The sequence below is a fragment of the Stigmatopora argus genome, chromosome 8, assembly GCF_051989625.1.
Source record: "Stigmatopora argus isolate UIUO_Sarg chromosome 8, RoL_Sarg_1.0, whole genome shotgun sequence".
Taxonomy (NCBI): domain Eukaryota; kingdom Metazoa; phylum Chordata; class Actinopteri; order Syngnathiformes; family Syngnathidae; genus Stigmatopora; species Stigmatopora argus.
The window spans coordinates 6,709,150-6,724,821 of NC_135394.1; the positions used below are offsets into that span (position 1 = coordinate 6,709,150).

At 40.6% G+C, this 15,672-nt stretch overlaps 1 long non-coding RNA gene across 1 annotated transcript; it reads left to right on the forward strand.

Moving 5' to 3' along the window:
- The first annotated feature begins 3,064 nt into the window (after positions 1-3,064).
- On the forward strand, positions 3,065-15,671 carry LOC144079008 (uncharacterized). Its single transcript, XR_013301381.1, has 4 exons — positions 3,065-3,640; positions 13,709-13,793; positions 14,242-14,416; positions 15,590-15,671. It is a non-coding gene; the product is annotated as an uncharacterized LOC144079008 (long non-coding RNA).
- Position 15,672: the final 1 nt, after the last annotated feature.

The window sequence follows — 15,672 nt, forward strand, 5'->3', positions numbered from 1 at the left end:
GAGTATTTAGGTTTGATGTTGTTTTATTATAGATAGGGAAATTCCTCCATTTTTATATGAACACTCAACCCTAACTCTCATCAGTACATTTCTCATGGATTCATTTCATAATCTTCATTCACAATAAAACATTTCGTCGTGTAAACAGAGTCCTTTTCTTTGCCCTAATACAAAGGCAAGAAGAGAGGTTTATTGGAATTGGCAACTAAAAATCTCCTGATGAGACTGGCAGCTAGTTAACATCTTCCTAAAGGTCCCTTTCGTCGGAGAGAATTAAGCTAAGTGTTCGCAAAACACCAATCTAAATATAGGGATGGAACATGAAACAGATTAACGCCACACAGTGATGGGTCTAGAAGACAGCAGCATGCGGCTTTCTTCCCTCTTTGACTGGCACAGCTTAGAACCCCACACATTGAATTCAGCAATAACTGTATGAGAGTATCTGTGTATGTGTCTACCTTGGAGCCTTACTGTGTATCTTCTAAGAGCCAGGGGTGAATACCAGTTCAGAGTTTGGGGCAAATCCATGGCGTTCACATGTCTGGCAAATGCCTAGGGCATGAGACGCAATGCGGTACAGGAAATGTGACGCCACTGTAGTTTTTTTCCCCCCAGTGTGAGCATCTTCCTTTTTGCCTGTTCAAGGGTATTAACGACTGCCATTTTAGCTTTAGGGGGAAACTATGTCGGACAGCTCTTACAAACAGCACTAAACAGTAAATATTTTTGACTTTCTAAACCTCTAGTTTGTTAAGCGAAGACTTGTCGCATTTTAAAATCGAATTTTTTCCTTTGATGTGCAATCACACACGCGCATGCCCGCCACTTGCACAATTACAAAGACACAATGCATTTGCTGAGATGGAGCGACTGCGGTGTGGTTGACCCATTTTGCAGAGGCAGGCTTTTGCTTTCATAACGATGGAGTGTGAAGGAGCGCATGTGTATGAATGCATATCCAGTACCTTGCAATGTAGTGATCTGGCACGGCAGGATTTTTAAATTTTGAAAAGTACTAAGCTTCTGTCTGGTTTAAATAAAACAAAAAAATCATGTCTGTTCTACAATTCCAACTCAAAATGGCATCATCCATAAGCCCAGAAGTTGACTGCTGAGAAATCTTCCAAGCCTCATTATGTTCAAGTCAAATTGTTGGTTTGGATGTTATAAAGGCAATTTTATGTACTGATTTGACCATGTTCCTCAAGCAGTTATTAAGTGTTTGCCAACAACGGTGGAGCGGTGTCGCTGACACTCCATTTCATGTCATGATAGCATGTTGTCTTATTCCTGTCAGCTCCCGTTAAGGCAGGAAACAAATGTAACGGGAGCTTCGCCTTGGAGCTATAACAATCGGGGAGTCTGCCACGTAGGAAGAGGAAAAGGTAAGGGAGGTCACGGTGATGGGGGGTTGCAAGTGCCACAAAAATCAGGGAGAGGCTGCCGACCCTTGCAGTGCATCATGGCAGCAGTCAAGTGAATGTGAAAACAAAAGAAAGCTTTGCGGAATATTGATTTAACGCCGCAGCCGGAGCAGGGGAGGGCAGCAAGATGTACGCTCCAGATTACATGCGCTCTATTTCCCACCCATATAGAACCTTGAGTTCCTCAGCTCTCCATGCTCCAGAGAACCAGATGGAGACAGTGAGAGGAGGTAGTTTCATCGGGTTTTGTGGGATCCACCTAGTATGTAGAAACCAATGGAGGATGGAATAAAAATATACAAGAAATGTAAAATAACAATCCTATTTTTATTTAGAAAATAAAATATAATGGAACAGGGCGGTCCGGTGAACAAGTGGTTAGGTCATTGTCGGGACCTTCCTGTGTGGACTTTGCATGTTCTCCCTGGGCTTGCATGGGTTTTCTCGCACATCCCAAAAACATGCAGGGTTGTCTGATTGAACACTCTAAATTGCCCCTATGTATGAGTATGAATTATTGTCTGTTTCCTTACGCCATGCAATTGGCTGGCCACCAAATTAGGGTGTCCTCTGGCTGGTGCCCAAAGTCAGCTGGGATAGGCTCCAGCACCCCCCACGACCTTTGTGAGGATAAGCGGTTCAGATAATAAATGAACATCTCCTTGGCATTCAAATCTATTGCTGGGGCCTTTCAATGAGCGCCCCTCCGTCTAAATAATGAATGGCTTCAGATGTCATTAGCATCAAACAAAGATTAGGGTAGTTTAGTTTGGTCTAGCTAACAATGATTGAGGATAACACATTTTGGTCACACAAACCTTTTGCATTTTATTCAATGGCCACTTAGGTGATTGAATGGCTTTTTTTGTCATCAGTTTTTAGAAATTAAATGAATGTACTTTAGTGGTATATTACGTGTGCATCTCTCTCATCTCATTTTCTGAACCGCTTTATTCTTACTTGGGTCACGGGGGGTGCTGGAGCCTATCCCAGCTGACTTCGGGCCAGAGGCAAGGGGCACCCTGAACTGGTAGCCAGCCAATCGCAGGGCACAAGGAGACAAACAACCATTCACGCTCACACTCATACCTAGGGGCAATTTAGAGTGTCCAACCAGCCTACCATGCATTCCAGGCCACCCTATTACTGGTGCAGTCATCTATAAATTATAGTTCACAAACGTCGCCGGTATAAATAAACAATGTTCACACGCAACCAATAAAATTGCGAATTGGCTGTGCAGAGAAACAATAAAATATGACACCTCATAACCCACTTAATCCTGTTTTAAACGTGTGCTACTTGCAGAATTGTGATGCTTCCACATTTTAATCATCAGTAATGTCTACATTCAGTGGTGGCAAAGTGCAGTCCTCGAGAGCCCCTGCTACTTGCAGAATTGTGATGCTTCCACATTTTAATGATTAGTAATGTCTACATTCAGGGGTGGCAAAGTGCGGTCCTCGAGAGCCCCTATCCAGTCTGTTTTCCATATCTCCCTCCTCTACCACACCTGAATCAAATGATCAACTCATCAGCAAGCTGTCCAGAAGCTTGATACTGATCTAGATTATTTGATTCAGGTGTGCTGGTGGAGGGAGATATGGAAAACAAACCGGATAGGGGCTCTCGACGACCGGACTGAAAGAGAGGCAAAGAATTATTATATAGAGAGAATTATTCCCCCCTCCCCAAAAATATTTGGTTTCTTTTTTGATTGAGTGCACCCATCATCTGCTCCTATCAACACGCCCCATCTCCTGCAGCCGTCGAATGGAAATGATGAACAGAAGAGGCGCACTCCCTTCCTTCCCTTTGTGGTGTGCGGCCAAGTGAGGAGGCGCCTCGGCTGGCGTCCTGGGCCAATGGCGTCCGATTGCAGCGCGGTCGCAGTGTGCGCGCCTGGCCAATGACGCGCGCCCCCCTGCTCACATGACGCCTTTCTATATGTTGCCTCTCCTCTCAGCACTCAATAGCCAATAGCCCGGGCATCGTTGCTGACTTGACACCGGCCAAATCGGACGACCTTCATCTCCTTGTGACAATGTTTTTTCTTTCTTTTAAAAATAATAACAATAAAAATCTGTCACACGAAGATGCGCGCCGGCCACGTGATGACTCTCACTGCCGAGGAAGGACGCACTTTTTCCGCCAGCAGACGAGCGGAGACACGGGGGCGAGACATAAACGCCCATAAGTTGCTGCGATGAATCGTAAGTCAAACATTTCTTCTTTATAATAGTGTTCATCTATAATTAACTGAACAATAACTGGCCTTTATCAGCAATTTAGTACCTTACTCAAGATTTTTCCTTTAGATTTACTTTTTTTTTGCACCAATGCATAGGCACTCCTAGGAATTAAACATATTGTAATAGTTGTAAACAATTTTAAATGTTTTTAGCACGTGGTCATGTCACCTCTCTTTGTGCACCCACATGATTTTCCCCTTTCTTTCTTTGTGATATATGCAGGGTGGTGGGGGTGGGAGGGTGTCTGTCTCCTCAGCCCCATAGCATGAAATATAGATAAAAAGCACGCGGTAAACTCGATGACCCGAGCTTGGCTGTCTGTCTGGCTGGCTGTGCACCCGCTTCACAAGGCTCAATGAGGACAATTAGGGAGGGGGCTGGGGTGGCCAGAGGGGGAAAAATGAGTTCTTAAAGGACTCCATAAACAGGGCTGTACTTCACTTCAACCCTCGGGGCAGAATAAGAGGGGACAGTCCATAACCTCGTCTGGCAGGTCCAAACCACTAGACTACTTCAGTAAACGGCTCTATGAATGCATAAAAATTGAAACCTACTTTTTTTCTGATGGAGGGCAAAAAAATGTGAGATACATTTTCGGTAAGAACACGCTTGACTGACTTCAGTCCGTTTCCCAGCAGCGCAACATTCCCTTCACCCCCACCGTCACCAGTACCGCACCCTAGAGAGGTCATGTCACTCCCAGAACCTCTTTATTGATGTGAAATTGGTGGGGTCACACCTCTGTGCGGTGGGGGTGTAGAATTGATGTACACTTTAAAGTCTAGACTAAAAATGCATCCCTGAATGTGCATTTTTTCCCCTGCACGATCACAGGGAATGGCATGCAGGACTAAAGCCATTTTGATCTTTTTAAAGGCGTCATATGGTTTTAATTAAGACCTATAAAACGTGTCTGACCTATTCTTTAAGGCACAGCTGAGGGGTTAGAAAAAAAGGGGGTGGCATATTTAAAAAGGAAAGCAACACAGAATGTCACTTAGCCGAAGAACTTATCAAATTTTTATGAATCTACTTGTTCACTTCCCCCTTCTGGTCCCTCCCTTTCTTGATGCCGATGGTAAGTAGGCAACCCTTCTTTGTCGGAGTAAATCCCCCACCGCTACCACCACCCAAATGCCATCATCCTCAACCTACAGTTACTCCAACCATCAGGCACCAAAAGGCAAAACCTAATGATCACAGGATGATGCAGTCCACCGGAAACTTACGCAATTCTTTAATTTTACCCTTTTCTATTCTTTTTATATCCTCCAGCTGGCCCCTGGCTCATATCCTTGTCTGTACTTGTGGCACGCCATGTTTTTTAGGAGTTGCAGCTCATGTGGTAGGGATGTGCATTTTATACACCATACTGTTACTCTTGTGTAGACTACAGTAGAATTGCAGAAATAGGGACTAAGTTGTACCACTAATAGGTACATTTTGTGAAAAAATTGACACCCCTAAAATGATATACTTTTGACCATTTACAGCAAACTATATTTTAATGCAAAAAAAAACAACTTAGTACATTAAACTTAGCTAGAATTTAAATGCACATCTACATTTCTGATGCTGAATATGAAGAATGCCCGTGGCAGTGCAAACTGATATTGAAAGATTAAACATTGCACAATAAAGTATATGGGTTACATACTTGTGAGTTGGTCGATGTTGATGGGAAGTCTTAACTGTCCCGAAAGCTCCGGCTATAACGCCAACACAAACTCAGGCTTGTAGATAGATTTAGCTATGTTATGTTCAGCTGTTGTTTATTTCACTGGTTATGAGTTTAGTCACAGTTTAGAAAACCTATTGTGAGTCAAAGCATCTGCAATAATATTCTCACCAGCTTCCTGTCTATCACAAATCCCTGCTTGTTTGGACCAAAAGATTTTAGACAAAATTGAGATGTGATATTCCTAGCAGGTACTGCATTTTAGATTTATTTACAAATTTCTTCAAATCAAGGTTCAGTGAAATGGGGTCAAGTATTAGAGAAAGTGAATACAAAGTGAGTATTTTTTCAGGCAGAACTTCTACCTTCTACAGCAAGCCATAGAACTATGGTTGAACGGACGGTATTCTTAATGTCTTAATATTATAAATGGCATCTTTTACTGTATGTTTTTTTTAAACCAATCAAGTTTTTTTCATAATAGCTTCCACCATAAAACAAAAACCTCTAAATACATTATTTCTCAAATGCCTAACCACGATTAGTATATGGGGGTCCACTTTACATAAATGTTAGATGGAGGACGGCTGAGTCACACACACAGCTGCAGCAGACATTTACAAGGAAACATCAAAGACTTCTGTGTGTGAGTGCATGTGCATTTTTAAGCGCATGCTAGTTTCTCTGAGTGATATTCTACTTGGTACCAGTTGTTATTGTTTTATTTATTCATATTATTTTGTCCAATAGATTTTATGTCACCATTGCAGTCTTTTCTATTTTCATGGACCACTAAATATGAAATATGTCACAAACATCCAGAATAAAACCAAAATGTAGGCTAGATTTGAGCATTTTAGTAGTTTTTCAATAAGAGCTTTAATCGCTGACTCCCACACTGCCACTTCGCTCTGGTGGCTTTCAGCTGGGGGGCTGAAAGTTGTCTCTGAAGTTGCGCAGAACGAAATACCCATTATAGTAATGGATGGCTGTATCAAAAATGCACCAACACACATTCATTTTGACTTCAAGTGCAAACTCCCCCATGAAAAGGGCACATCTTTAAATTTTGGAAATCGATTACTTATTTGGCTGATTTTTAATTTGGATGCTAATTAGACAGAATATATTTAACGAAAAATTGTAGTAAATTCAATCATGCATAATACTAGAGCTGTCACTATTGAATATTTTTAGAATCACTTATTAAATAATTTCATTAATAAATCAAATAATCGGGTTCGTAATTCATTCTTCTTCTGTGCTGCTCATCCTCACCACTCTTCCACAGTGTCACCCTAAGTTTATATTAAAACATGAAATGGCCGCATCAGGCTGCATTACAATTATTTCCTAAGTAGAGATAAAATACACCCCCCTTTAAACTCATTTTGATTCACTTACTGGCCTTAGTAAAGTGTCAGATCTTTATAACTATTAAAATTAGTTATGGAATTTTTAACAGAGGACTACAGAAATCCATTATTTGTTATTAAGAGTTCAAGTAGAAGCATTTCTATGGTAAATAAAGGCTCAAAACTATGAATAAAATATGTTAATAGTTGTAGGTTCATTTAATAATTTATTTATTGTCAATAAATCAATTAATTGTGACAGCTCTTCATAGCTACAATTACACATACATGATCGATAAACTCCATTCCCACCTGATAGTCAGCTTTGATAACCTTGAGCACTCCCACGACCTTTGTGATGATAAGCAACAGAACAAAACACATGCAACACAGTCTCTGTTGTAGCTGTCAAAAAAACAAAACAAAATACATTGATGCACAATGACAAACATTGACAGTTTTAGTAAACATGTTTGTCAGAAGATTATTTCCATCCTCAGTTTCCAAAACAGTGTGATCATGTAGCATATGGCAAGTATAGAAAAATATGCACCAGGATCCAATCGCAATGCCGACATTTATATTTGTGAGCTTGCTACGAGCTGACTTGTGTGTCGTGGCGTCAAGGAGATTGAGGGTTGGGGATATCTCTTCCTCTGCTGCGACCCTTTGAAGGGGGAAGTAATAAAAAGTTCAATGGGTGCAACAAGCTGTTCTTCCCTCCTACACTTTGAGGCGTTCGATGAATAGGAGGCCCCTCCATAACGTAGGGGAAAAAGAAGAACATTTTATTGAAGCCTTAGTATGTGGGGGGATGCTCTTGCAACTTACAGACACTTGGTGTGAAAAAGTCTAATGCAAATCAGCAATGTTGGATTTGGAAACAAAAAAAAAAACAGTTCCCCCTTCCATTGCAAAAATAGTTAAGACTTACATGAAAATAAAATACACAACCACTCAATTTAAGTAACTGAAATGTAAACAGTCCTGTTAAATCCTCCATGAAGTAAAATAGTCATTCCAATGGTATTGGTACAACCTGCATGGTAATGACTTTGAAGCACAAAGACACAGATTAGGATTTTCAATAACCAGATTTATGCGTGAAGGGGTGAAGTCATGGTCACTGCAGTCATTCAATTATCACCATGCCCTTTCCTGGGAAAAGTCCCCAGCCGTGAAGAGGTTAATTGTTTTGGAATCTTCATCCGTGGGGAGAAAACGGGCAAATGGAACGGCATTTGAGGGTTGGATAATTGGACCGACTATGGATTACTGCAACCGTCCCAAAAGAAAAAGTTGGAGGCGGAAACGCAAGGAAACGATGTGAAAGAGCTGCGTTGTGTGAACTCACCACAGGAGTTGCCTGGTCCTCACAGGGAGAGGGAGCAGTCCATTCCTGTTTACCTCACAAAATGACCCTTGATCCCTCACATGCCCCTCATTGCTCCAGGTGCAAGGTCTCACTGCTCTGTGGCTCCCACACAGACAAGCAAGTTAATTTTTCACACTGTGAGCACAGGAGGATAAAAACGCAGATCTTTCCACAAAATTTTGTTACCTGATTATTTGTTAATGCCTTTACCATCTGCTATTCATTCATACGTTCGTCTTATCTTTTAACGCTAGCAACTTAAAATATTCTCTTTCTTCTCCAAAATGTTGGCTCTTCTAGGAAATCTTCTAAAAAGGGGTTGAAAAACCTGGCGATTTGACACCGTGCAATAATCACAGATGTGCTAATCAGAAACATGTCCTGTATAATTACTGCAGTGTTTGATAACAGTAACGCAAATCACCTCAGGCCATTAGTGAAAGTTTCCTCACACTATTAAGAAGTGTTAATAAATTTCTAGAAGACGTGGAAGGAGCAAGCCCTTTGTAAGGCCCACTGCTTAAATCACTGTGAGGTTAATGAACTAATCTTCATACTTGCTTCTACCATCTGGGGGAAGGAGACGAGGCAGATGCTAACCGCTCTACACTGTTGCATTACGCATGGAGGAACATGGCAGCGCCATACAGTTTGATGAGCTCATTTAACTTTTGGCCTGTGGTTAGTTGCATTTATGCCCTTCTTTGTTCACTCATCTTGATTGAAAACGGCTAATAATCTTCATCTCAATCAGTATCAAAACATACAGCTTTATTGAAGGTCAAAGGGTGGCCTGGAATGTCAACGAACATATTTCAAAGTCGGTGAAAGAAGATTTAAATTTTCATTAATAATAACATTGTTTTCTGTTTCAAAATATTTTGTATTAATGAGTTAAGTGGATTTTGCGCAATCTTTCGTAAACCTGGCAATATTATTATCATGGTAGAATTGTAAAAAAAAAATGGGATAATGCTTTCTTCAGTTTTTTTCTGGAAAAATATAAAATCTCATCCTGCAGCATACATTCCTGAGAAAACCTATCAAATATTATTGTTTCTTCAATAACAATAAATCTATTCTGATTTTACAATAGAGTGCAATATGCCAATTTACTGAGTAAAAAATAAAACAGTTATATGAAAACAAATGAAAAAACGGCTTGGTCATAATCACACCATGCCTGTTGAAATCAGATAAAGAAGTAAAGCTCTAATGGGAAGCTTACTGGGGCCCCAGAGCAGTTTGACTTGATGACCATCTCTTATTGGCACACTGGTTTACAAATATATACAAGACAAAAAGTGAACAGCAGCTCTTAAGGAGAACATCTAAGTGGTATGAGTGGTTAATAGGGATCATAATAATCCCAGTTGGACTCATGTGAGCGGTAAATGAAGCTATTACACAAAAGCTTCTTTTTCCCTCTTTGGAAACGGCCTTTCCCATTTTTTTCACTTTAGATCATTTAAAGAAAATGAAATCTTCTGCTTTTTGACAAAGTGTCAGACTATCTCAGATTACCTCTCAGTACTGTAATCAGAGGTGGAAGGGTATTGGTGGGAGGGCTGGAATGGGACAATACAGCTGGCAGGTTGGATAGAAAGAATTTGCTGATTTGTATGATAGCAGCATATTTTTCAGATTGTCCTAGCAAAACTTTGTGATTTAAATGAGGAGTTTTACCAAGAAACCAGCAAAGTGCCGGATTAGACTCGTTTCTCCTCTGAATGCCATCCCGTGGTCTCAACTTTTCTTGAGCTGACGCAGGCACCATTTGAGCTTTTTCTATCAGGACCAAACTTGTACAACATTTAAGTGGCAGTGGAAATAAAAAGAAGCCATCTCTTTACTTCCATGTCAGCAAATTCCTCCCTCCAACTTCACTCAAACACTTGTCTCTTCTTCCTCAATAATGTTGTTTCTAAAAATACAACTGTCTCGTCCTTGTACCAATTGGACATTTTGTGAGCATTTCTTTTTATTGCAATACTACCTCATACCTCAAGATGTAGGGCATTTAACAAAATACTTTACACCACATAGCACAAAAGGAAAGGGAACAATCCATCCTTCAGCTGATACATATTTGTCTCATATGGCTATTGTGTGTCAAAGTAAATACAACCCTGAAATGGTTTATCTAATAATTGTACCTAAAATAACTGGGCTTTAAGGGTGAGAAGTCATATAATTTAAGCCAAAAAGGGTATAAATGATTAGTCGAGTACATCTTTAGTTAGCCGTAGTTTCAGAACCCCAAGTGACATCAGCTTTTCCTCTTTCTGAGTCTTTTATCCTTGAAAACATCTCATAAACCAACTGATACATATTTGGGGTTTTATCGTCGATGCGGGACCATCGAGCATAATGAAGTTCTGTTTCTCAGCGGGAACAGGGAGGCCTCATGATTACCAGCGCTTCTCTCATTTCTCTCATCATCTCCTATCTAATTGAAGACAATATAATGAGACAATAGGGTCTCGCTCATCATTCTGCATCAATGGCGCGCTCTATGGAACGTGCCGGTTTGTTAAAATGACAGGGGGATCGTTAGACGTATCGGTACTTGAATTCACTCGAGTTTGTTTAATTTGACCTGAGAAGCCGGACAATTATGTGACATTTTCCAAGCGACTGCTCATTAAGGGCAGCTTCTCCACTTCATGACTGCCCGCCCTTATAAACACTGGATGTGTCTGGGTCATATGTTGGGTGGGGTACAGTGAGGGTGAAAAGGGGGTGTTGTGGGAATACATTTGGTGGCGGTCCGTCTCGGGAGGAGTTGTCTCAGATGATTAGGAAAGCTGTGTGGGGAGGGTTCTCCAGTGCATGGCCCCCTTCACCTCCCTAATATGCCCTGAATAGACCCCCCTCCGTTGTGCGTTTGTTGTGGGGTTTGATGGGAGAGGGGTGGGATTATGTCTGGCCTTGGTTTAGGAGTGTTTGTCATCTGCCCCCTCGAGGCCCGCATTGGTTCCTTTGTCTGGGTGTCAGGCATGGGTACAATGTCATAGTACACAATGTGTTTTAACAATAAGGGCATCTTGGGTGAGGAACCTACATAGGATTTCATGTTTGCGTTTGTGCCATTGAATTTGTTTAGTGGCTGGGAATGAGTAGTGGCTATACACTTACAACATACTTGCTTTAGTGTTTTAAACCTCCTTGCTTATGATTCTATTGTTATTTGTTTTAATTAATATCTGCAATAAAGCAATGATCTCTGATCCTTCCCACACATGACATCACTGGATATATATAGATTCTTATAGAAGTAATTGAGCCACCAATAAAAATTACTTGGAATCATTATACATTTATTTGTACAGTTTTATGTGATTGATTTGGTAGAATTTTCCCACAATTGACTAATTATAACATTAGTCTTTTGGCTTCAGTTTTACTGTAGTTGAATTAGATCTCACTCAGAGTAAGGAGAAATAATGTCACTTGAAGAGCTACTCCAAGTAGATGAGTTGGGATGACACACCAAATTATCTAAATTTGTCTTCAAATAGTCCCATGATCATTCCATTTTTATTTTCTTAGTACATCAATTTATTTATTCAAATATATTTCTTTGGTTGGGGGATTAAGCCGTAAGAGTGTAGACTGACACATCAGTTGGAACGAGTCATTACTATTTTGAACGGGGCTGTAAATCTCACCTGATCAAAGGAGATTATTTTTTCCTCATCTTTTGGACTGGAGATGCTTTTTGTAGGTTAGGTCTTCCACGCACACACGCAGACACATAATGTATGCAAATCATCTATCAAATTGAGTCTGTTTTTCGGCTGGTACAAGAAAGCAAATCCATTGTGAATGATCTTTGTGTGGGCATGAAGCCTTGAAGCCTTGCATCATGTCTGCCAGGTTCTCCCCGAGGACGTTTCAACCTCCTTTACATTCACACTCACACACGCCATATATTGTTTTGCTTCGCATCCCAGCAGAAGTCTGTCTTCATGTGTCCTATTGATTAATGAAGGAGGCTCAGCGGGGGAGTCCGAGGAAGGCGGGAGTCTAGATCAAGGCTGAGCTGCATCACTGGGAGTTGCACACGCAAGCACGCACACGCATGTTCACGCTCACACACTGTCTGTCATGTTCCCTCTGCGTCTGTTACTGCAGGCAGCCATGACATATTTGGACAGATTTTGAGAGACATGTTGCGCACACGCCCATACTGCTGACACATGTTCTTATTTTTATTTATTTATTTTAATGGTTTTAGTAACCAGATTTTAACATTAGTTTGGATAATGATGTGGGTCGCTATGGGATCTGTGCTTTACTTTGCATGTATGGTTTTGGTACGAACAAACAAAAGAACTTCTAGATTGTTTTGTCAAAGTCAAATCACCTTTAAATGGTTCTAAGAGAACATTTGCAAGACAAGGTTCACGAAGGTAGCCGAGGAAAATATATTTTAATTTGGTTTGTTTCAACTACTACTATTTCCACCTTCCATACATCCCTTGTGATGTTCATGTCTGCCTTCCTCGCTGCTTAACAGCATCATCCAAGCATGGTAGAAGGCTAGAAAATGGAGTGGTACAGTGTGTGGGGGGTTGTCAGTGTACTGAGGGGGTTTGGGATTTTTAAACAAAGGATCACTGTTTTAGCCTGGTTGTGGCTTTTTGGGTGGGTCTTTACCCGGCTGGTGCGGTGCGGGTTGGCGGCGGGCGCAGTGAAGCTGGAAAAAGAGTGTGACTGAGGAGGTTTTATCATTAAAATGAATGAATGAGAGGAGCAAGCTGTCTGTTTTGTGCACAAAAATAAAGAGGACCAACAGTGCAATTCATTTTCCCCTGTTTTCTTTTCTTTCAAGCACACTAGCAAAGCTGAGATAGTCTGCCAGTGTGTGTGTGAAATTGTGCATTGTCTACTGGCCATTATAAAGAAGTTTCTCAACCTTTGCAGCTGTATGATACAAATGACAACAGCCTTGTGTGTGCCTGTAACGGCAGCTGTCACAGCTGTGAGCAAATTCATTAGACAGACCATTTGCACCCACATATACATGCTTGTATGCAGCAAAGCCCTGTCAATTTACAAGACAGTGGCACAGCGGTAATCGTTCTTCTTAGTGACACAATAATTGTCAATTGTATAAGAACATGATGGAGTCTGCAGTCAGTAGCAAGTCCGTGGAGGCTTGCAAACGATGGTCAACAAGGGAATTTTATTGAGAAAAAAAGTCTATCGTATTGTTACTTTTTGAGTCTGCTATATACCTAACCTTAACTTGAACTTCATTCTTTGTTACACTGAGCAAACCTTTTTTCTCTACTCAAACACACGAGTGATTTCCTAGCTTTACTTCTGGTTTTAAAAAAAAGCTATTAAACATTTGGATCAAATACAAGACATTAAACCAAAAATTCTTTGGCATTATCCACACATTCTGTTGTGGGTCATGAACTATCACCTTCACCACTTATCTTGTTCATACATTTTTATGCACTGTGGGGAGATTAACTTGAAGTGGCAATAACTGGAGTCTCAAAGGACTTTAAAAGATTATATTCATTTTTTTGTTTCCAGTCTCTGATAAAGTGTGTATAATGGGCAGACTAAATCCTGCTTCCCTTTTTTGCTCTATTCTCTTTTAGGTCATAAGCCACCATAAGAGGTAGAAACAAGAACGTGTGCATACAACACAGAAAAGGAAGAAGGGAAGCTCCAGAGCACAACACGGTGAGGAAAAAAAACAAGTGATGAAAGAGGGTTTAGACAGCTCGATTTGCCCCAGGCTCATGCATTATCTCGGGTCGGCGTGTGTCTTCTAGTGCCCTTCTTACAGTTTGTCCCGTTTCATACCACCACTGTGATATGGTGTTTCCTTGTACATGTGTCTGTTTGGCATTAAATTTCAACTCCCATGTCAAGACTTTAATTTCCTTTTTGATGCGCCTGCTTCGTCTTTTGTCATTGCACTTTTGTTGCTTATTGTTTTTTTACTGTTTGGTAAGTTTGCTATATATAAAGTATAATCCCAGTGAATCAATATGGTATTATTTCAGAATGAAATTGATGATCAATCCCCGACATAATACTCTTAAAAAAAATGTGAAAAGAGCTACTGTTTGTCTGAGTGAGTCTTCCCTCTTTCTCTGACTCTCTCTCTCTCTCTCTTTGTGTGCAGCACGAAATAATTTTCTCTCATGCAAGACAAACATGGAGAAGGGGATAGTTAAAGAGGAGAGGTGGTGAACAGTGCTTATTCTTATGGGAACACACCCTCTGGTCACCAGCTATGATGACTGCCTCGCCGTCCAAGATTTTACAATTTTGGACACCGCAATGAAAACAGCACTTAGGTATATGGTCAAATTTATTCATTTATTGTTTTTATAGGAACATGGATTGTATTATTTCTGTCTGCAGTCAGGCATTAATGGAAAACATAATTTAAGTTACAGTATAATTAAATTTCGATAAGGCCACATAACTCCCAACAATAACCATGTGCTGTATCATCATCATTTAACTTTAGCACAGTGGATTTTATTAAGCAATTGAGTTTCAGCTGTTTGCTTTTGCAATACATCCAAGGATAGTGTTCTACTATTATTTTTCTGTCTTCTGCTGCTCTTTTTTTCCCTGTCACACCTCCGTTCTGTTCTTTCTTTAGCAGTTAAAGCTTCATGGTTTCCTCACTTTGGCTGCCCACATTCACAAGAACCTCCTTTATGTTTTCATATAAATTGTGCCTGCCATCTACTAGAAAAAAGAGTTTTAGTTCCAACTTCCATGGCCTTTTCAAAACAGGAAACAAGAGCTTGGTGGTCCAGGAACCGCTTCACAGGACCCTTTTTTTTTTCTTTTAAACATATCTTCACACCTGATTTGCCTTTTTCCCCCCTCACTTTTTTCACTTTTATTGTTGGAGGATGCACCATGTATGAACAAATTGCAACCAAAGTTGTTTCATACAAGCTTAAGGGCATCCAAGACGCTTGAAACCTGGATGAAAAAAAGTAGATTGGCGTTCTTTTTGCAAGCGTAGGCAGTGCTTAACGCCACACTTTGTCACATGGTGTCATATTTCAAAAGACGACTACAGGACATGACAACCAAGTGACTCACTCAGTCAAGTCCAATTGATTCACCGTAGGACAACGGAACAGAGCGAGTCATTGTTACTTTCATGCTTGCGCCAAGAGGACAAGCGGAAGATGGGCAGCAGTTTACTCCACCAAGGGGCACGTTTGTAATTGACAATGAAGAACATACTTATGGAGGTGTTTACAGTGGTGTTGCATCTGCATCCGGATTTTTTACTAAATATAAATGGCCACAAAGGTTGGGACTGTTTGTGCAATTTCATTTATTCATTTTCCGAACGGTTTATCCTCCTCACAATGGTCACATAACCAACTATGGGCACCAGGCGGGGGACACCCAATCACAGTTTGAAAATATATATTTAACAACTTGAAGTATAATTAGTTCTTTTTTAAATTTTGTTTATTTTTTATGTTTTTTTTCAGAGAGTGAAGTGATAACCGGCAACAAACAGCTTCAGCCAAAATCGAATGCATAACCTCCCTGCTTGCCATTAGAGGAAAAAAAT